The sequence below is a fragment of the Microcaecilia unicolor genome, chromosome 7, assembly GCF_901765095.1.
Source record: "Microcaecilia unicolor chromosome 7, aMicUni1.1, whole genome shotgun sequence".
In the NCBI taxonomy this organism is placed as follows: domain Eukaryota; kingdom Metazoa; phylum Chordata; class Amphibia; order Gymnophiona; family Siphonopidae; genus Microcaecilia; species Microcaecilia unicolor.
Genome location: NC_044037.1, coordinates 199,585,448 through 199,608,290, shown reverse-complemented (window position 1 = coordinate 199,608,290; position 22,843 = coordinate 199,585,448). Strand labels below are relative to the sequence as shown.

Genomic DNA, 22,843 nt, shown 5'->3' with positions numbered 1-22,843 from the left:
AGATGGGCCTAAAAAGAGCATAACAGCATGATAGACAATTTACTCAACTTCAAAAATAAGGAAAATCAATAAAAAGTAGTATATACTTTATTGTATGACCATCTATCCCATGATATTATTAAAATAACTAGTAAAAAAAGGCCAGTTTCTGTGAGCAATGAAATGGGCGCTAGCAAGGTTTACCTGCGGTAGCGTCGGGAGGGCACAGGATGGCAGCGTAGCAGCGTGGGGAGGGTGCAGGTGGGTAGTTTTTTTGTTGGCGGGCGGCAGCTTCGGGGCCCCGGCGGATCAGGTGTTTGGACGGCACTCCTCCCCCTGCGTAGCTCGGTGTTTGTCGCTGTGCGTCGGGGGGGGGGAGGTGGAGGCCCTGCATAGGCCGGTGTTTCTCGCAGTGCGTCGGGGAGGGGGTAGCGTTGGAGGGCGGTGGAACTGATGATTGGCTGAGTGTCATAGCCCCGCTCTCCACGTCATCACGTTGTGAGGCAAGGGCGGGGCATACACTCATGGGATCTTGCAACTACAAATTTGCATTTAGAATGTTGGGGTTGTGAATTATGTGTGGATGGGGCGTGGCTGAGGGCGGGTCTATGAGTGAGAGTGAGTGGTGCTGACAGCCTAGAAGACTACAGGGCTTCAGTGTTTCCCTGCCACACAGTGAGGTTCAGAACGTTGGAGGTGAGAATTATTTATATAGATAAGAAAACATCAACATGTGGTACAGACAATACTGGAATTTGCTGACAAACATTTATTAGTAGCTTTTAAAAGATACAGAAATCCTAAAGAAATTTTGGCACCCGTCAGCATTACCTATGTACTATCAGAATAAAAAGAACAGCGTTTTCAGACACTATCCGTGTTACAATTGTTCCGTCTGCACAGTTAACCTCAAAGTTCTCTGCACACCCAATTACAAGAGGAAGATATGACTTTTACAGCATTTCTCAAACAGTAAAAGTGAAAGAGTTGCTTATGTAGTGATTTACCCTTGTAAACATTTATATATTGGAAAGACTTCAAAAGCCTTGAACAAAGGAATATACAGAGCACAGAAGTGCCATTAAAAGGAAAGCTGTAGAAAAGCCAATTGTAGAGCACATGATGCTATACAGCATAAATTTGAAGAATTACATTTCATTGCAATCCATAAGATAGAGACACATTGCAGAGGGGGCGATGTGAATCGATTGCTTTTACAGGAAGAACAAAGCTTCATTTTTAAATATGACACCCAATGGTCTCAACATGTAATTAGATCTTTCTGTATTTTTATGATTCAGTTGTAATAAAAGGGACATATGTATTCTCAGCTAAAAAGATGGGCATGCAAATATTCTTATTACACATATCTAATGATCCTCCTCCACACACCACCAAGGTCCTCCCACTAACCACACCCACTTTGAGGGAGAGAAGGGGGGGTTATATCTGAAAAATGGATGACTGTATGTATTGTTGTCACAATATAGGATCAGATTTGGATGTATGTACCTGGAAATGTCACCAATAAAAATATTGAAATAAATCCCAATAAATAAAAATAAATACATATAATTTCAAGTTGGTTCTGTATTTATGATTTTACTATGTCCTGTATTTATGATTTCAATATTTTGAGATTTGAAAATAAAAATTAATAAAAAAGAAATAATAATGTACCTATTTATTCCTGTTTGCTTTATATACATGACCATCTTTTAAATACCTTAGGGCCCTTTTACAAAGGTGCGTAAGGGCCTACCGCGTGCCCCAGGCAGTGATTCTGAATTTGGCGCAAACCAAAAACACATGGTGGAAAATATTTTCTATTTTCTACTGTGTGGCGCTTACCCAGCGGTAAACGGCAGTGGGCGTGCACTGCATGCCTATCACCCGGGTAGTGTGTGAGATCTTACCGCTAAGGAGTGGCCTGGTGGTTAGAGCACCAGTCTTGCAATCCAGAGATGGCCAGTTCAAATCCCACTGCTGCTCCTTGTGATCTTGGGCAAGTCACTTAACCCTCCATTTCCTCAGGTACAAACTTAGATTGTGAGCCCTCCTGGGACACAGAAATATCCAGTGTACCTGAATGTAACTCACCTTGAGCTACTATTGAAAAAGGTGTGAGCAAAATCTAAATAAATTAATTAAATAATAAATAAGTCAATGGGTGGCGGTAAGGTCTCAGACAGAAAGTGGACATGCGCTGGTATTTTATTTTGCCGCACATTCATTTTCCAGCCCCTTAAAAAAAAGACCTTTTTCCATGACATGGTAAAAACTGACCCGGCGTGCGCCCAAAAGACGTGCTCACACTGCCGCAGGCCGCTTTTTGCCAAAGCTTAGTAGAAGGGCCCCCTCGTTAATTGATTAAGCTAAAAACTTTCATGATAAAGAGTTTTCAAGATGCATTTTTGAGCCTTGTCAATGGAATTGTATGGCTCTCCAGCCCTCCCTTGTTCTGATGACATCATTTAGCATCACTGAAATACATACAAAATGGCTGCCTGGAACGCATAATTTGTTAAGCTTCTTTTAGCATTTTTGAGTGTTTTTGGCAGCGTTTTTTTACATGGGGAGAGGTTGCTCTACCTGAATCTATGATTAGTTTTACACCAGTTTAGTAAGCCACTGCCATGCACTAATGCCGACTTTGAATGGGCTGTGTCGGCATTGCTGCGCGGCTTAGTAAACAGGGGGGTTGATTTTTTAAAATTTCCATCTTGAGTAAAGTGGTGTGGTAGCCATATTAGTCCACTTTTAAAGGTAATAAATAGAAATAAATCAAAAAAGGTATCATCTTATTTTCTTTTCTATGTTTTGATTTATTTCTATTTATTACTTTTTAAATTTTCCATGACTCGATCCGTTTTTACAATCAGGATTTTGAAACAGCATATTTTTTAATTTTTTGAGCAAGATGCCATCTGCTTTAAGATTTTTCAGTATGTTTATTATGTTATTTGAAAATTGTCTGGCTTCTTTAAGCTATTCTGAATGCTTTTAGGGCTATTTTTTTTTTTGTCAAACTAGGCTAGTGGTCCTCAGTGCGGTAATGCCGACAAAGCCCACTCACTTTGAACGGGCTTCGTCAGCACTGCCACGCAGGAACCACTAATGCTGCTTGATAAAAGAGGCCCTTAATGTGATGCACCTTTGACATCCGGTATGCAGCATATAAATTTGCTAGCTTGACGGTGTGGTTGTTTTTCTGCTGATCAAGGAGGGGGAGTTCTTCTCTGCAGAGACACTGCTGCTACTTGTGAGTAACTGCATCTTTATATTTTCATTTATGTGTTCTTGATATCATTGGCTTCATCCTCAAATAAATTATTTTTTGCTGTTTTAGGTTTTGTAGAAACGTTGCTGTTTCTGAGTAGCTGCATTTCAATTAACCTATTTGTTTTTATAAGTCACACTGGTTTGTTTGTTTACTTATTTGGATTTTGCTCACACCTTTTCAGTAGTAGCTCAAGGTAAGTTGCATTCAGGCACACTAGGGGCCCTGTTTACTAAGATGTGTTAGTGTTTTTAGCTCGCCTACACTTAGCGCGCGCACTATGTAGGCGCCTATAGGGATATTGTAGGCACGTACATGGTTAATGTGCGTTAAAAACGTTAATGCGCCTATAACACTGCTTAGTAAACAGGGCCCTAGGCATTTCCCTGTCCCTGGAGGGCTCACAATCTGGTTGTAAATTTTTCTTACATACTTTTTGCTGTTTCAGGCTTTGGATATATTTTTCACTATTAGGAGATACTGTTTTGAAAGACCCTAATAGGTATGTGTCCCTTTTAGAATTATATTTATGTCCTAAACTTTCAGATTTATGTTTTATATTTAGTGACGATTTATGAATGTACTGATTTTTATTGTTATATTATTTATTATGATTTCCCTAATTATTTGCTTGTATCTTAAGTACTGGCATGTGCATGATTTCAATGTATTTATTTGGTTATGAGATCAAGTATTCTTTGATTTTAACTGTCGTATGTTCTAATTGAACAGTGTAGCCCCTGATAAAGTCTCTTGGAAGGCGAAATGTGGCTACATCGGGCTTCTTGATCGATAAATATTTGTTTCTTCTGTTTAGTTGTCTGCTCTGTTCTGTTATACTACCTATCATCAACTGTTACATATGGTGTTTCCCCCAGTCTTAGCTACATCTCTTCACTCAGCTCTAAGCCCTGCTAGGATAGCGAGGGCATGTCATTTTAGGAAGTGCAGTGCATTCTACTGGCACTTTGTGGAAGCTCTGCTGTTTACATGGAGCCACCCAAACACTGCAGATAGTTGCCCGTGACTGTCCCACAGGAAATCTGCAGCTATCTAGTGGCCTTCACCCATACCCTCCATCACATTACTGCGCAAGAAACCCACTGGTGGAGAGTAGCCATTCAGTCAACTGAGCAATCTGACCTGACTGAATGTGCCCAGGTTTACATTAAAGCTACAATGAAAGGAGGCTCACTCTGGATGCAAAATGCACAGTCAGCAACCAGACTTTGTGCTAGGCAGAAACCAGGGAATCCCAATTAACACTGAAATAACACACAGCCATTCGTCCAAGTCACACTCAAAAAAGCCAGGCCAAACCTGTTTAAGACCCTGGGTTTTCAGTATAACAGGAATTTATCTGACACAGCCTGAACAGCATAACAAGAAAGACTACACAGGTTATAAACTAATACCTTTGTCATTGCACCCTTACATCTTTAGCAAAACTCCAACACAAACACACCAGCATCTTAACCTTCTGATCAAAAACAGCAAATAAAAAATTCTACACGGTCCAAAAACTCCCCGATAAAAACAAAAAAATATGGCTAATGAACGTTATGTTATCCGCACATTATTTGCTCACTATACCAATCCGGTATTTAACTCTATTAACCAGATTTGAAAGAAATGCATGTAAAACGGACACAGTAAGGATGCTTTTAACAAAATACAGACAATAGGAAAGAGAATGCATAGTAATTACATCACCTGCATTTCAGTATGAAACTATTCTTCTCTCAACTCCACAGACCAGTATTCCTACACAGTATTTTTTACGCATATAGTACACAACGAATTATTTATCATCTTATCACATACCTGCAGCATGTGATGTGATGTGACGGAAAGTTGGAGAGGTGGAGAATAAGAATTAAACTACAAGTGGTAAGGTATTCCCCAGGGATACATGGCCACTTCCTATCAGGCCAAAGGCATTTTCCTTCACCCACAAAATCGCTGCCTTAAGCTTTCCGAAGCGCTGATTGCACTAGTCTGCAGTGACCGAAGAGGACTGTACGTCACACAACGTAAACCCTCCTAACCGCTGGAATAAGCATCGCTGCCGAACAAGACCAGGGAACAGTGAGCAAGAATGGGAGTTGTAACATGCCTTAAGCCGCTCCCTCTGCTACCGTTATCCAGTCCCGATGCACCCGGAGGCTGACAGCTTTCGGGGCAAAGGGGATTACGACTTCATTCATTTACGATCCAGACTCAAACCAGTTGAAATAGTGTGGCAATTGTAAATCGAAATGAATTAAAAAAAAAAAAAAAAAGACATGCAAAATACCCCCCTCTATAGAACTCACCACAATCCGCTGGTGAACACCTGGGCTCCCTCTCGGGCGTCTCCAAAAATCACATTTCAGAAAGCGGATTCTTTGCTGCCAAAGATATCGCCAAGATTAATGCGAGGAAAAAAAGGTCCCGAACTCGTTTCGTCAGTCGTCCAAAAGCCCTTGCCGTTGCCGAACACATTTCCTCTTTGCCAGTAAATGATGCAGCTCGTTTCTGCCGATCCCGATTTCTGCAACTCATCTCATGCCGCTGGATCTGCCGACTTGCGCTCCCTCAGAACATGACCAAACAATAGAAAGCCCTGAACAACGCAGTCACCAAGTACCCAGGCACGAATAACTAGACATATTGAGATCCACTATATAGAAACAAAACTGAGCAATTAATTCGAGATTAAAATGCTGCTGGTTCCGCAGCTGCCTCCTCCCTGTTTCACGAGTTGGTTTACTGCCAGCAGCTTAGGACCAGCATCCGATGTATTCTTATTATTTTGGGTTATGCAGCTGCACATCAAATCATCAACACAGGGCGGTTGTAAGCCGTGCAGAAGCGGATAGGATCCTAGGGTCTAAAGAAGCAATTTGCAGTTCAGACGCAAGAGTCCAGATACCCCGCACCCCTGCAGCAACCAAGCATCACCGCGCGCCAGCGCTCTCCTGCCACCTGCACAGTGTAACAAGCACAAGCTACACACCGAGCCAGCCGAGCCCGAGATCGGCAGCAGCTCCCTCAACTCCAGATGTAATCTGCTTCCCTATTGGTCCGCTGTCGCGACCTTCGGATTGGTTAAGCCAGGTTCTTTTCCAGCCCATTTTGCCGAACCAAAGCTGCTGCGCGGTATTGTGTAAGACTCCGACACGTTTTCAATAAAGCTGTTTTGCTTTCAAGATGGGAATGGGATTTGTAGGCTGTGCAGAGAAAGGAAGGTGGTTGAGAGAATGGAATGCAGGTAAAAGCATTGTGCTGAGGTTTTTGTTCCGTTCACAGACTGTCCTATCAGCTGTTTTATCCTCCCTCCCTCCCTCTTTCTTGACTCCTGCTCCCGAATCAGAAACAGGCCAGCTCAAGTGTGGCTGCCTTTAACAACCTATCTTTCTTTAAACAATAGTTCTCCATAGTACTCGAGTGTAAATTGCAGGTTTTGCTTTGAATGCATTCATAAATTGCTTCCCCCCCTATCTTCCTCCTACCTCCCTCCTTTTCCTCCCTCTGTTACCTGTCCACTGATATTCTTTGGTGTGATTACCTGATTATTTCTTGTAATTTGTATTTTCTACCCCTTTTATTAAAACTTAATAAAATTTTCTAAAAGAAAACAAACCAGATCCAACTTTTGCTGCCGAACCCCTGTCAAGGGGCCAGATGTGTAGTATGAACACACGCAGACGTCAGGGTTCATACTACACATCTGAATGGCCAAATACCAGAAGATACATGTGTTATCTGATCATTTTATTTTTCCATTTGGTTTGGCCCTGGTCTCTCTTCACACTTCTTCTTGTTGGTTTCCTTCCGAGTTCTTTTCCATCATCTCATTTCCATTTTCTAAGTTTTACTCTGACTGGCTTCTTCCCTTCCTCCCTGTCCCCTCTAACTCTGTCTTTGATGCTTTTCATCTTACTTCCAGTCTCTGGGCGTGACCTTTTAACTGTGCTGTAGTAGCTTCTGCAACAGAAGATTGGCTATCCTAACTCTGAAGGACAGTGATAGGAGGTGATCTTATGCAGCCTTAAAAAAGAGGAGGGTCCCAGGAGAAACTACACAACAGAAAACTGCGCTAGCCATATGCCAGTTGGGGAAAGGACCACCTACAAGGACGTTGTACTTCAAGGCTCACAGAGCCCAACTACTGGATAGAGACTTTCAGAGCAGCTCTTTTCTGGAGGAAGGATTCAGAGAGTACAGAAGTAAAAGACTTCACCTGGAACCTTCTGCAGCCCAGAGGGGTCCTGTGAAACCTAGGGGCCCTTTTACTAAGCCCGTGTAGGCTCCTATGCGCACCGAACGTGTGTCAATTTGGAGCTACCACGTGGCCCATGCGGTAATTTCATTTTTGACGTGAATCCGCTATGCGCACCAGAAAATATATTTTATTTTCTGGCACACGGTGAAAATTGGGCGGTAATGCTGACTTGATGTGTGTAGGCAATTACCGCACAGTTAATGCGAGAGACCTTAACGCTAAGTCAATGGCTGGCACTAAAGTCTCAGACCCAAAATGGACGCGCGCCATTATTTTGCCGCACATCCATTTTCGGCAAAATTTTTTTAAAAGGCCTTTTTTACAGGTGCGCTGAAAAATGGATCTGCATGCGCCTAAAAAAAACGTGCCTACATTAGCGCAGCCCATTTTTCAGCGCACCTTAGTAAAAGGACCCTCAAGTGATGAAAATGTTTTTCTAGTACCTCCAACTGTATCTATTTTATGCTGAAGTGTCCCATGTTTTGGCTTGAAACATCCAAATTAAGTAAACCCTTTGTTCAGAACTTAAAACGTTGTCTGGACTAACTTATTGGATGCAAGGAGAGTGCTGAATTAGTAAATTATTACTCCAGTCAGCCTTCCAGTGTAATCTAACCCAGGTCCTGATCTCCTATAAGTTATACTAAAAGTTATCCACACAGATGCTCACCAAAAATGTAAAACACTGGTGATGGAGTAAGGTACTACCCCCTCTTAGAAATTATGTTACTTTGGTTGCGGTATCTATTATATAAGGGTTTCCCAATCAAGAACACCAGCCAGTGAATTTAACATTAAAGATACATAATTTTATTTTTAAAGATTAAAATAAGGATCTTAAGTTGTTATTAGCTTTCAGCAATTTTATGAGTTGTCAGTCACATATATCTTTCAATTACAGTATTTTAAAGCAGTGGCAACAATAGATTCTACACTTCAAGAACTTTGCCAGGTAAGTATCACAGTTAAATGTTTAAGTTCTTTCATAAAATTAATAATTGGAAACAAAAAGGTAAAACAAATTTAAAGAATCTAATCTCTAATCGGGTTAGTTGAATAAATAATGTTGAGCAAAGTATTTAAATGTTTAAGAGAAATATTTGACAATGTTTATATTTATTAAAATAAAAATAGTATATTAAAAGAAAGGAATGCCAAAATGCAGATAGGACAGGTCAACATTCGTCCAACAGCATGCATACAGACTATTTGAAATGCCTCAGATCAGCCCCCACCAAGAGTCTTTAGGGATACATTTTTAAAAATAGGTGTTAAGGTTTTGAATTTAGGAAACGATTGCTCGTTACGAGTGTGGATCGAAAGGTCATTCCATAGTCTAGGGGAAAGAAAATAAAAAGCCGACCGATGAGTGGACTCCAGATGAGCCTGTCTAGGACTAGGAAGGGCTAGTTGATTTGTGTCTAACAATCGCAGAATATGTGAGGGGGTATAAGGAATAGTGTGGGCTGAAAGGTATGAAGATGCTCCCGAATAATAAATTTTATGAGTAAGAATCAGTATTGTGAACAGTATTCAAAACTGGATAGGGAGCCAATGTAAGCATACAAAGAGAAGAAAAACATGATCTAATCTTTTAGCTCCGCAGAGAAGCCATGTGGCACAATTCTGGAGTGTCTGGAGATGCTTAATCTGTGATGAGGGGAGACCAGCATAGACAGTGTTACAGTAATCTAGGCAAGGTATTAAAAAGGCATGGTAGAGCAGTATGAAAAGAGTCAAAGTCAAGAAAGTAGTGTAAGTAGCGAAACATACGTAAAATTGCAAAACCGGGTTTAATTACCCCAGAAATTTGTTTTGTAAAAGATAACAGTCAAACTAAATGCCTAGATAATGGAGACATGAGATTGCCCTGGTATATACTATATGAAGTGTTTACTTAGTAACGTTTTTCGGTGCCCTTCCACAAAATCTTCCCTTTCCTCTGTTACACTTTTTGTTAAGCTTTACAAATATCCCTAGATAATTCCGATGTATCAAGATGTTTTTTTATTTTTAAATAGGAGGAGAAAAAAACTCAAATTATAAGGGAACACTCCGTCGTTGGTATACCCAGCATTAGGGAGGTCCCTTAAATCATCATGGGTAAAAACCTCCTTTCATTGTTTCAAAGGTATGGCTTCTGCTCAAATACTTAAACAGGTAAACCGTCTATATATTTACTCAATGGATCGTATTCACTTATCTTTTTTACTCAACAGTCCTTTAGACACCTTCCACGGCCCGACTTCGGCCCAAGTTTCGAATCCTTCCTCAGGGTCCGTGGTGTCCGGCTCTCAAGATACAGGGCTCCGGAGCCCTTCTTGTTTCGCCAAAGCTGCATTAGGAGGAGAGAAACTATTCAGTAGACAATGAGACTCAAAATGATGGCTAAAGTTAAGAAGAACACTGACTGGGCAGGAGCAACTGGGCCTTGCTCCTACCCAAGGTCCTCCAAAAACATCCCCCCCCCCCCCCGAACCACCAATGCTTTTTAACAGGTAGCCCTCTGGAGGGGGTGGGTGGGACTTGTTCTGGGGGGGGGGGGGGTTAGTCAGGATGCAGAAAGGACTTGAGGAGACCCTCTCCTTGTGACCCAGGAGTATCAGACCGTATTTTTGTGGCCTGATGCTCCTGGGCAGTAAAATAACCCCAGCAAAAAGCTTGGGGCCTAACGTGACTTGCGGTGTCTCTCTGCAAGTCACGTTAGGGCATTTGTGTGGTAATGGGATGCAAACCATACATTTGCATATTTTGCATCTCATTACTACTTAATCCAAAGCAACTTAAATATACAAAGTATTTTAGTTCAGGCAGCATTAGGGCCTTTTAGGTCGCTTTAAGGCCCAAATAACATTCTTGCTGAATCCCCCCTGTATCCTCCTAAGTAGCCAAACTGGACTGCATAAAACACAGTCCTGTCTTTATGCAGTGTCGCTTAGGGCAGGTGCACAAAACTTACCTTGCTATTAACATTTGCTTTAGACTGGTTTTAGCCAGTCTAAAGCAAACATTTACGTAGCTATGAATGCACAAAAGGGTTTTCCGTGGCTGTAACATGTGCCGTTAGCTGCCACTGAGAACCCCATGCAAATGTATTACAATGAGCTCATTCATAGTCTAATGTATATTTCATGGGATGCACAGCTCCAGAGCAGCCCTAATTTAGTAAGCAAATTTTACGGCTGCTTTGGAGCTGTCAGAGAGAAGAGAAGCACAAGCAGGAAGCTATAAAGGCTGCCTGCTTGTGCTTCCTACCTCTCACCTCCTGGGGGCCCCCACCGAATGAAAAAAAAAATAATTTCCCTGGTAGTCCAATGGACCACACCCCCTCCCCGTATCCCCAGAACCTTTTTTAAAAACCTTCCCCCTTCCCCTGCGCAGGCACACACCTCACGACCCACACCCCCGCTTCTCCCTGTACCTTTATAACAAGGTGGAGGCAGGGGCAACAGGTCCTCCCTCCTACCTCAGACCTGCTCAGAACAAAACACAGTGTATTCTGGTATGCAAGGAGCAGGGCTAAACACCATATAAGGGAAAAAACTCCTTAAATGGTGTTTAACCCTGCCCAGTGCATCCCCTGTTCTGCCCATTTTTTTTAAAAGGCTGGTCAGAGCCAATATTCAATGGCACTGCCCAGATAAGTGCTATTGAATATCAGTGGTTGGGTGGCCAGGAGCGATTTCAGTGGACCAGAGCCTCTCCTGCTCACTGAAATCACTTTGAATATCGGGGGGGGGGGGGGGGGGAGTATTACAGTAACCAAAAATGATGAGCAGGAAAAAAATATTCATTATATAAAATCAATACATCTATATCCAGTTGCTTTATTGATTTCTTTCTGGAGTGATTGAATGAATTAGTTTGCTCTAAGCTCTGTGCTAATTAATGGCTGTCTATACCAAGAGAGATAATGCTGACAGTAACTGCTGCCTTCTGTTTACAAGAAATCCCTCTATCTCTGCATTTGCCAAGTCAGATGTACTGACAGCACACATCTTAAAATAACATAGAGAATACTTATAATTAAACAGGCTTACCAAAGCTGCAGCATCCATGTGAGTATGTGGGTGCAAGAAAAGTACAAGGTTGGCTAGGATGTAAAGAATAATGGCAACTCAGCTTCAGAATTTCAAAGAGAACAGAACCCAAACTTTAGGTTAACGTCATTCAATATACATCATAAATCAATGTAGGTTTTAAAATGATGAATATCTATTTTGTTAGCAGCATATACGACTGCAGGAAACCATGCTTATAATTATATTGAAGGAGCTGCAGTACTTGCCTAGTATGGAAAAACCCTTTAAAATCTGTTCTCATGTTGGGCTGATGGAAGATTCAAATTTCATCTTGGACACACATTGAGGAATTCTATATATGCTGCCTAAAGTTAGGTGCTAATTTCTTTGCCCAAATTTAGGTGCGAAAACATGTTCCAACGTATGCAAGATGCCAAAATGGGGCTGAAAGAGCAGTTTGGCATGGAAATACATTTACAAGCCCAGTTATAAGATAGAGTCCAAGTGTATCTGCGTGCAACTGCAATGGAGGTGTTCCCATGGGAGGGAAAGGGAATGAGGCTTGATATACCATCTTTCTGCGGTTTTTGCAACTACATTCAAAGTGGTTTACATATTATATACAGGTACTTATTTGTACCTGGGGCAATGGAGGGTTAAGTGACTTGCCCAGAGTCACAAGGAACTGCAGTGGGAACTGAACCCAGTTCCCCAGGATCAAAGTCTGCTGCAGCAACCACTAGGCTGCTCCAGCATAAGCTGGTCAGGGGGTGTTCCGGAAAATTGCACACAGTATTACAGAACATCATGGACACCAATTTGCCAAAATTTTGGCCATAATTTTCAGCTCAAAAAGTTTATAAGTAAAATTGGCTTGTAAGGTTCTACCAGGACTGGGTCCTTACCCAGATTGGGAATTACTCTTATTATAGCCCTATTTGGAGTCCTGGGAAATTGTTGATTTGCTATCACCTGAAGCAGTTTGAAAAATTTGGCTGATAACCCATCCAGCCCAGGTGTTTTAATGGTTTTAACTTATTTTAATAGCCTCTAAAATATTACTTGCTTTATAAGTGGAGTAGCTTAACAGTTAGTGCAGCAGCGTGAGAACCAAGGAAACTGGATCAATTCCCACTGCAGCTCCTTGCGACTCTGGTCAAATCACTCATCCCTCCATTGCCCAAGTACAAAATAAGTACCTGTAGATAATATGCAAAACCTCTTTGACTGTAACCACAGAAAGGCAGTATATCTAATCCCATTCCTTTCCCTTTTCTAGAACTTTACATATGCATCTGCAAAGCTGGTCAGCCATGTCTTTGTAAACATGCTTACAGGATTGGCAGTAAAACTGCTCACTCTTGATAACATTTCTTATAAGATTGATAAATATATCTACAGGCCAGTCTTTCCTAATTTCCAATAAGTCCTGTCACCTAAGACCTGTGCAAAATTGGTGACCCAGCCAAGTGAAGCACTATGCTTATAATAATAATAATGCTTAGCAGATATCTAGGAACCAGTGTATTTACAGTAACTCTATGTATAAGCTGTCCTTATTCTCATGAGTTGGTGACTGACTAAATGTATGTTTATATTGTTATACCTGCCTTTCTAATTGTAAAAGCATCTTAGTTTTCTCTTTTCTATGGGCAATTACATGATATGGTGTCTCCCTGCAAAACTGCCTTTGTTACTTCCCAAAGCAGGACAAAAGTATCAGCATGGGGGATATTCAGTTCACAATATAGACTGTACTTCTTTATAAGAAAGCTTTTAAACCAGAGTTCTTTATAGAACGCCCTGGAAACCTCTACCATATGTGCAGACCATCCATCTACATCCACACCACTGCATGAGAGGAGAGGGTTGGGGTGTCTATTTCCATTCTGATTATTTTCTCCAATAATATAGAATTAACAAACATGTAGTCTATTCTAGACGTCGAAGGATGGGTCTGAGTTACATGAGTAGAATCCCTGGCAAGTGGGTAAAGAATCCGCCATACATCAACTAAATTCACAGCCCCGACAAAGGCTTTTAAACCATTCTGTGCACCCCTGTCTCCCATCCCTGCCTAGCCATTTTATCTATGTATGCACCCATTACTGTGTTGAAATCAACTACTACTAAGGAGCCTGGATTATCTGCCATGCAGAGACTAGAGAGCTGGATGGGGATTGCGGGAATCCCACAGAACCTGTGGGATTTCCCATGAGCATGAAATAAGTTGCCATAGGATTCCCATGGGGATGGAAGAAGTTGCCGTGGATTCCTGCGGGAGTGTAATCAAAATCTCTGGTGACTCCAGAATGAGGCTTGGAATGCACTGAGAGAGACAACTGGAGCACCAAAATGAGGCTTGGAACATATGGAATGCGGCAGTTGGCGTGCCAGAATTAGGCTTGGAATGCCCAGAGAGGCAACTGGAACACTCATTGGTTGAACACTGAGTACCATCCAAAAAACCACAGGAGGCTGTTGGGGGTTAGAAGGAAACAGAGGGCTGCAAGAAAGTTAATAGTGTCAACTTCTATGAGTAAGGGTGTGGATAAAGGAGATTAATTGTGGGGATGGAATGGATCTTAGCAAGTATGGGTTAAATTCCTTTGGGGACAGGTGAAATTTCTGACCCATCCAACTCTCTAGCAGAGGCTGACCAGTACCTGGAAAAAACTCTATCATACTGGCTCAGGGCATATACATTCACTATAGCCAAAAGCCTCCCCTGGGGATCATGGTTCACCTTAAGTGTCTTTACTAGAATATATTTACTAATTAAAGTGGTGTATTGTCCCTGATGCAAAGTGAACTTCTCACACCCACCCCTGTCTCAATTTAAGATGTTCAGTGTTAAATGCATTCCCTCTATGAATGCCATATGAACCTCTTTTTTCCTTAGGGATTGCAAAATATTTGATCGCAGCCGGTTAGTCAACCAACCCAGTGATTCAGTCAACCGTGTCAGTCAGTCAGTCCAGCCATTCAGCCTAGTCAGTTAGTCAATGAACTAAATCAGTTAGTCAGTCAACCCACTGAGTTAGTCTAGTCAGTCAGTCATTCAAGTCAGTATGTGCCTGTGTCACAGCCAATTCCATTCTCAACAATATTACGGACCAATAACAAAGGCACCCCAGATGAGAGTGTTAGGCACCCCAAGCAAGGGCCTAATGTCACGTCTGTGGTCGTGACCACCCTCAGACTTACCCTATTTCTGGGAATCAGTGTCTATGCTGGTTTCTGTCTACTTCTGAGTTGGCTCTGTTTCTGTCTCTGGGTGCTGGCCACTTCCAGCATGGTGCTGATTGCCTCAGTATACTGCACCTGTGTGGGTTTAACCTCTCTGTGCCTCAGTATACTGTTCCTGAGTTAGCTTTATCTCTGTCTCTGTGGGCTGGCTGCTCTAATGGCTTCACTTCTCTACACTTGTGTGTATTGGGCCTCTCTGTACTTCAGTGGGCTGTTCCTGAGGTAGCTCTGTCTCAGGCTGGGTGGGCTGGCTGTTTCCAGCCTGACACTAATTACCTCACTAGACTACACCTGTGTGGGTTAGGTCTCTGGGCTTCTGTATGCTCCATGCCTGTGGCCTGAAGGGGTGACCTCATTTGTCAGGGCCTTCTTAAGGAACTGGTGTTCTAGTCTTCAGTGCCTTTGCATTGCCAATGCCTATGCAGTGCCTTAGGTCCCAAGGTTAGTGTGCTGTTTGCACAGTTAGCTTTCCTTGTGGGTTTCCATCCCTTCTGCTTTGCTAGTTACTATCACATGTGGGCCTTGCCTTCTGGCTCAGGGTATTATTGCCCTGTGGGCTTTCAGCCCTTCTGTGTCTATTGCCCTGTGGGCTTTCAGCCCTTCTGTGCCCATTGCTCTGAGGGCCTCCACTCTATCTGTGTATATCCCTTTTATATGTGGGCTTCCAGGCCTTCTGGGTGTATTACTGTGGCCTGGGGGTTTCCAGCCTTTTCTGTGGGCTTCTAGCCTTTCTTGGTGTATCTCTCTGACTTGTAGGCTTTCAGCCTTTCTGTGTATATTATTCTCTGTGGGCTTTTTGCCTTTCTGTTATCCCTGTGCAGTGGCTCAGCTCCCTGCCTGAGGTTGGTTAGCGGCTGTTGCTGCAGCCATTTCTCTCCTTTCTATCTGTTAGCTACTGTAGCTCCAGTCTTAACCTTCCTCTGGCAAGTGTATCTGTCATTCCCATTCCCTTGAGCTTAGCTTGTATGTAGTTCCTGTGTCCTCTTTCCTGCCAAGCTAGGCTTCCATGGACACCCTGCCTGCCTAGTGTTTGGGTGAACCCGGATCCAGTCATGCTGTGCCAGTTTCCCCGAAGCCTGTATTGAGTGTCCTGAATCCTGCTTCTCAAGCCTGTACCCTGCTGTAGGATGTTGTTCCTGGATTCCTTGTTGCTTTCCTCTTCAGCTCCAGCCCAGCCACTCCAGTCCTGTCTACTTCAGCCCGTCTTAGGGTTGTCTGTTTCCTGTTGGGTGGTTTTGCTCCTTGACAGCGGCCCAAGGGCTCACATTTCCCCGAGAGACCTGACACCTAAAGTGCTCCAGACAGGCGCCTAAGGCATCCCAGGCTCCTGGTTTATAAGCCTAGTTATCCAAGTGTCAGTAGTTTGCATGCATCCTCCATCGAGAGATTTTTCTTGATGGAGCAGCAGAATTTAGGATAATCAACTGATGGTATGGTTGCACTTTAGTTTAGGCTTCAGGAGCACTATTTTCTAACTATGCCTGTGTAAACCCCCTGGTGGTGAAGTGTGATGTTACAATTTAGGGAACACGATATTACTTATGTCACGGTCTGTTATTAACTTTGGGTTTCCCACAATAACTTGCACCAAACCAGGGAATTTAACAATTAAGAGAGTTTTATTTTGATGCTAATATTTTAAAAGTAGTTACCAAATTTACAGAATAGGATGACATTTGTTTGTTTTTCCCATTACAGCACTTCCAAGCAACAATGTATTCAGCACTTCTAGACTAATATCAGATAAGTATTGCAGTTAAATATTTAAAATCTTTACCTTAGATTACTTGCTTTAGCTAGTACTATCTCGATACTTTAAACTTCTTTTATCTTTGTGTAACAGATTGAGTCTTAGAGTCTTCTTATCCACTGAACTTCAGGATCTGGAATTCTTCACCAGTTTTTTGTTTTTAATATAAATTTTATTCCTCCCTTTTGTTTCTCCCTACCCTCTATGCCTCTTTATCTGTACTCTTTTTTTCCTTATTTTAATGTTTTTGTTTGTCTATCCCTTTGTGTGCACATTTCCCATATGTGTCAGTCACTTATCATGGTCCCAATTCTCTTTTTCCAGGGAGCGCTATTGCATGGACTGGCATCACGGAATTCCAGGAAGACATCTTCAGGCAAGAAATTTTCTCCTTTGCTATTCTTTCATCTTCTCAGCCCTACTAACCTGACTTCAACAAATCAAAAATGCAATTCTGACTCCCTAGCTAGTATATGTATCCCTCTTTTAGTGTGGCCTCTTCTTCTGTTTTCTATTTCGAGTGTAACTGCCCCCTCAAACAAATGGATAATTATCAATCCCTAATTATCTCACTCACAAATTATTCTCATACTCTTTCAGTAAACATTCATATTTCTTCACATTCTGTCCTTAACTTCTCTTTCTGAATTTTCAATGTACAATTTTATTGACTGTACATATAAATTTTACCTGATGTTTAAAAGATATGACATTTTTCTAAACTTCTGCCAGCTTTGTTCAGCCTGACAGAGCTTATAAATCTCTTTCAAGTGAAAAAGGTGCACAAATGTTAGAAACAAAATAAAATATTCCCCTCCCTTTTTACAAAGCCGCACTGTAATGGAAACACAGCCCATTCACTTTGAATGGGCTGTATTGGCATTACTGCATCGGCAGATGCTAGTGTGGCCTTGTAAAAGGGGAGGTTAGCTTTTTTGATGTTTCTGAAATAATATAGGCAGAGTAGAGGCAGCACTAGGACAGTGTTCAAAGGGATTTGCCCAAGTAATTTAATGGATAAAATTCCATGGGCTGAAAATTTCTCTTCACTGAACTTCTTCACTCCAGCTCAGATTTTCAAAGGGAAACTTTATTTATATGAGACTGTCCTCATCAGAGACATGTACATGCACTTTCTAGCTCTCTTTTCAAGTGTTGTCCTGCTGCTCATGTCCACATTCAAGCAGTGCCCCCACCCCAGGTCTGCCCAACATCATATAAAATTCTGGCATTTGTTGCCAGTTCTTTGCCTCAGCTGATAGCAGACCCATCACACTTTCCCTCATTCTTCAGTCTTACTCTTTTTGAGCAATCTCCTCCCCTTCCCTCCCAGCACCAGCCCCCAAAAACTCACTGGTTCCACTGATTCTCTCCAAAGACCCTGTGCAGGGTTCAGCTTCCCCCACAGTCCTTCCAGCTCAGCCCCTCCTTCCTGTGTCTAGAAGCTTCCCACTGGCTAGATTCTACCACAACTTCTGCACTGGAAAGGGGGAATGTTAGAGAGCTGTAGTGGGCTAAACTCTGAAAAATATCCACTTATTTAGCCATCCTTCCGACTTTGAGACTGGTCATCCACAAATTTTTAGAATCCTGAAAAAATCCAGACAGTTGGCAATCCTAGCCTCCTGAATCCTGAGCACATCTGACAGCCCCCCCCCAATACCTTTGGGAATTTAGTGTATTCACTGAAAGCCCTACTGCACTCCAGCAAGGTGGGATTATTCCTTTGCACTAATTGTGCTGTCTGCTCAGTTGCTGACAAGGGACCAACTGGCTCAAGGGTAAAATAGCATGCTGGGGATTCAGTGAATCCCTAGAAGGCCCTGACCGTACACCACTGACTGATGGTATGGTTGCAGTTTCCTTTAGGCTTCAGGATCACTGTTCTCTAAGTGTGCCTGGGTCACAGCCAATTTCATTCTCAAGAGTACTAAGGACCAACAGCAAAGACATCCAAGGCAGAGAGATGTCTGAGGCACCCCAGGCTCCTTGTTTTATTTTTTTTTTTTTCTAATCTTACAAGTCACAGTAGTTTCCATAGATCCTGTGTTGACATATCTTCCTTGGTGGAGCAACAGAATTTAGGACTGATGGTATGGTTGCAGAGGAGCATATCTATTTCTCTTCTAATTCCTTTTGGAATTTTTTTTGTTTTTTAACACACACAATGTTGAATTTAGTACTGAGAGAGAGGAAGGTTAACCTAAATGGAGAAAAGTCACAGAGGAAGATTGTCTGATGTATTACAACGATGCCAGAGAAAAGAACATGGGAGAGACCAAGATTTTCTGGCAGGAAGAACACAACACAGAACAAGAAGAAAACTACAACATGTCACAAACAACAGAGTATAGCAGGGCACCACCTTTTCCCCCCCTTAAAGTAATGCTGAGCAATTAGCCTGACGGGAAACTTTATACTGCATCCTGAAAAAAAAAAAAAACATGACAGGCCAACACCGAGTTATCATACTATCACCTGAGAGATTTTGAAGATACTTTGAGGATTTTTGCACATTTGTATGTATGTTTGGGGATTTTTTTTAAAATATTTTTTATTGTGTAGTAGTTATTCATATATATTGGAGTTTTTTTGCTAATTTGTTTTTATTATTGTAAGCTTCCTGGATCTTGTTTGGTAAGGTGGGGTAGGCACCTCAACCCCAAGAGCCCCTCCCTGGGTGGGTGGGGGGGAAGGAAAGCGGCTTGGAGACTTCCAAGGATTTACACATAGAGCTGCTCTCATTCCTCCTTCTTATATCGAACAGGAAGACAAGTAAGCTAAAAAATAAAAAAAACTAGTTTAGGAGTTCATAGCTGTTTTAAGCTCAGGAGCTGCACAGTGAAGCGTCTACCAACTGCTGAGACGGAGAAGATACTGAACGTTCTCTGGCTGCACAATACCCTTTGGGATGGATTACAAAGAACTACTTTCTTTCTCTGTATCCATCCGCTGGTAGATGGACATAACCACAAGTCTGGACTGATCTGTTGAGATGCTAAGGAAATTTAAAATATTAGAAATTACTCTAGACTCTAGGTTGTGCTATGAACCCCATATTGCCTCACTTATCAAATCATGTTTTGCAGCACTGCAGCCTACTAGATAAAGTCTTTACATAAATTAGTTCATGCTTTGTTCTAAGTAGATTAGATTTATTTAATGGACTTCCAAAATACAATATAAATCGACTTCAAACTATTCAAAATCTAGCTATAAAAATTATATCAAGTGCTAGGCGATCTGACGTTATGCCACTTTTGAGAGAAGCTCATTGGCTGCCCTGTATTTTTCGTGCCAGATTTAAACTGCTAGTCCTTATATACAAAACATTTCATTTATGCAAGCCACAATACTCGGGCCAATTTATTAGTTCTGTATCATCCAATATGTGCTCTAATATCTCAAAATCAGAATCATCTTGTGATTCTTGGACAGTCAAGAGCACAGTGGAGGAGTGGCCTAGTCGTTAGGGTGGTGGACTTTGGTCCTGAGGAACTGAGTTCGATTCCCAGCACAGGCAGCTCCTTGTGACTCTGGGCAAGTCACTTAACCCTCCATTGCCCGCTGCATTGAGCCTGCCATGAGTGGGAAAGCATGGGGTACAAATGTAACAAAAAATAAAAAAATTTAGGCACCACTACAGAATCAGCCTTCTTTTCTTGGCACCAGCTCTATGGAACTCACTCCCCCCTAACATCGGAGGTTGGAAAATTGGTTAGTTTTTAAAGAGATATCTTGAGACTTTTTTCTTTAGGCAAGCTTTTGGTGATTTTAATAGCTGAGATGAGAAACAGCCTCTATGAGTTGCAACATTCCCCATTTTATGTTGGGTTTGTCTGTTGGTTTAATGTCAGTTCTAATTGTTTACATTTTATGGTTAATTGATGTGATTTTTAGCTATGCAATGACATGTATTGTGAACCGCTGTAATTGGCCGCAAGCCAGAAGAGCAGTATGTCAAATGATGTGAAGAAATAATGCCTGTAGGTGAAGTTCACTTTCCTGCCATTGTGCTAATCCAAATTTGATAAGCTCGAGCATGAACTGTGAACGGATGAAGCAGGCTTTATGATCACTATGCTAAAGGGGATGGAACTCCTCTCACATGAGGAAAGGCTAAAGAGGCTAGGGTTTTTCAGCATGGAAAAGAGACAGCTGAGGGGTACATGATTGAGATCTACAAAATTCTGAGTGGTGTGGAACGGGTAGAGGAGAATTGATTTTTTACTCTTTCAAAAAGTATCAAGACTAGGGGCCACTCAATGAAGTTACATGGAAATACTTTTAAAACAAATAGGAAGAAATATTTTTTTCACACTACTACTACAAATCATTTCTACAGTGGCTACCAGTCGTACGCAGTGCTTCACAATTGAACATGAAGAAAGAACAGATAGGACTCTTTGCCGGAAGATGTAGTAACTGTAGTTAGCTTATCTGGGTTTTAAAAAAGTTTGGACACATTCCTGCTATTGAGACAGATATGGTGAAGACACTGCTTGCCCTGAGATTGGTAGCATGGAATGTTGCTACTATTTGGGTTTCTGCCAGGTACTTGTGACCTGGATTGACTACTGTTGGAAACAGGACACTGGGCCATTGGTCTGATCCAGTATGGCTATTCTTACGTTCTTATGGTTATTCAGTGCTTTTTTTGTAGGAAAAAAAAAAAAATACCAGTACTCATTATGAGCGGGGTCACAATCTATGGCTATGGTAGCCCTATGGTAGCCACACCCCTTATACCAGCCATGGCGCATATAAACAGGTATCATTGAACATACTATACCAGTATAGGAGAAAAAAATAACATGATTTTTTTTCATTATAATTTCTGTAAACAGTTACAGCTCCAGTATGCCCTGTGCAAAATTAGACAGCAGATGTAAATTCTCAAATTGGACATATTCCAAACACTAAAATGAAAATAAAATGATTTTTCTACCTTTGTTGTCTGGTGACTGTTTTTCTGATCATGTTGGTCCTTAACTCCATTTCCAGGGCTTCCTTTCCATTTATTTCTTTACTTTCCTCCTTTTTTCTTCATTTCTTGCCCTACTCCAACCAGAGTTACACCTAATCACACTGACCACCTAATCACACTGACCACCCTTCAACATCTTCTGTCCTTCTGTGACTGTTCTCTTGTGCTTGACTGCTTAAATATTTTAAATTTAAATGCTTTACTTTTTGTCTATTAGATTGTAAGCTCTTTGAGCAGGGACTGTCTTTCTTCTGTGTTTGTACAGCGCTGCGTACACTTTGTAGCGCTCTAGAAATGTTAAATAGTAGTAGTAGTACATCCATAGGTAAAAGCTGGGTCCTCCACAGCCTTGACTGGAGGAGGTATAGAGTGGATCCAGCTTTTGCCTATTTTCTCCATCCATGTGCAGTTTTCTCTTTTCTGTTTCCCTTATCTCCGTCAGTATGCATCTCCATCCTCTTTCTTCGCTCCCCTCCATTCATATGCATCTCCTTCCTCTCTCTTCCCTCTCATTCATCCATGTCCAGCATTTTTACTCTCCCCCTCCATCTATGTCCAGCATTTCTCCTCTTCTCCCCTCCATCCATGTTCATCTCACTTCCTCTGTCTTCCCTCCCCTTTCCTCAGTGTCCAGAATTTCTCCTCTCCCCTAAATCCATGTGCATCTCCTCCTGTCTTCCCTCCCCTCCCGTTCTTCCATGTCCAGCACTTCTCCCCTCCCCCATCCATGTTCATCTCACTTCCTCTCCATCCATGTCCAGGATTTCAACTCTCTCCCCTCTATCCATGTGCATCTCCTTCCTGTCTTCCCTCCCCTCCGTGTCCAGAATTTCTCCTCTCTCCCCTAAATCCATGTGCATCTCCTCCTCAGTCTTCCCTCCCCTACATCCATGTCCAGCATTTCTCTTCTCTCCCTTCCCCTCCATCTGTGCATCTCCTTCATCTCTTTCCTTCCCTCCAACATTTCTCCACTCCAGCCATGTCCAGCATTTCTCCTCTCCCCTCCATCCATGTGCATCTCCTTCCTGTCTTCCCTCTCCTCCATCTATGTCCAGCATTTCTCCTGCCCTCCCCTCCATCCATGTCCAGCAACTCTCCTCTCTACCCTGCCCTCCCCTCCATGTTCAGCAATTCTCCTCTGTCCTCCCCTGCATGTCCAGTGATTCTCCTTTACCCCCTTATCCTCCCATCCATGTGCAGTGACTCGCCCCAGCCTCCACCTGCCCATTTTCTGCCCCGAGTTCCAGTTCCAGCCCCACCTGTCCACCCTCAGCTCCCCAACTTTTCATTCCTGCTGCCTTGCATAAGT

General features: G+C 42.2%; 1 protein-coding gene and 1 long non-coding RNA gene across 2 annotated transcripts in view; one reads left to right on the top strand and one right to left on the bottom strand.

Moving 5' to 3' along the window:
* The window catches only part of HECW2 (HECT, C2 and WW domain containing E3 ubiquitin protein ligase 2), a 535,594-nt gene extending 529,480 nt beyond the window's left edge, over positions 1-6,114 (bottom strand). The window contains exon 1 of the mRNA XM_030209455.1: positions 5,575-6,114. The gene's annotated coding sequence lies outside the window, so the exon portion shown is untranslated. The remainder of the gene's footprint in view (positions 1-5,574) is intronic.
* A 308-nt stretch (positions 6,115-6,422) lies between these two features.
* On the top strand, positions 6,423-16,917 carry LOC115474959. Its single transcript, XR_003942947.1, has 3 exons — positions 6,423-6,512; positions 8,428-8,478; positions 16,496-16,917. It is a non-coding gene; the product is annotated as an uncharacterized LOC115474959 (long non-coding RNA).
* Positions 16,918-22,843: the final 5,926 nt, after the last annotated feature.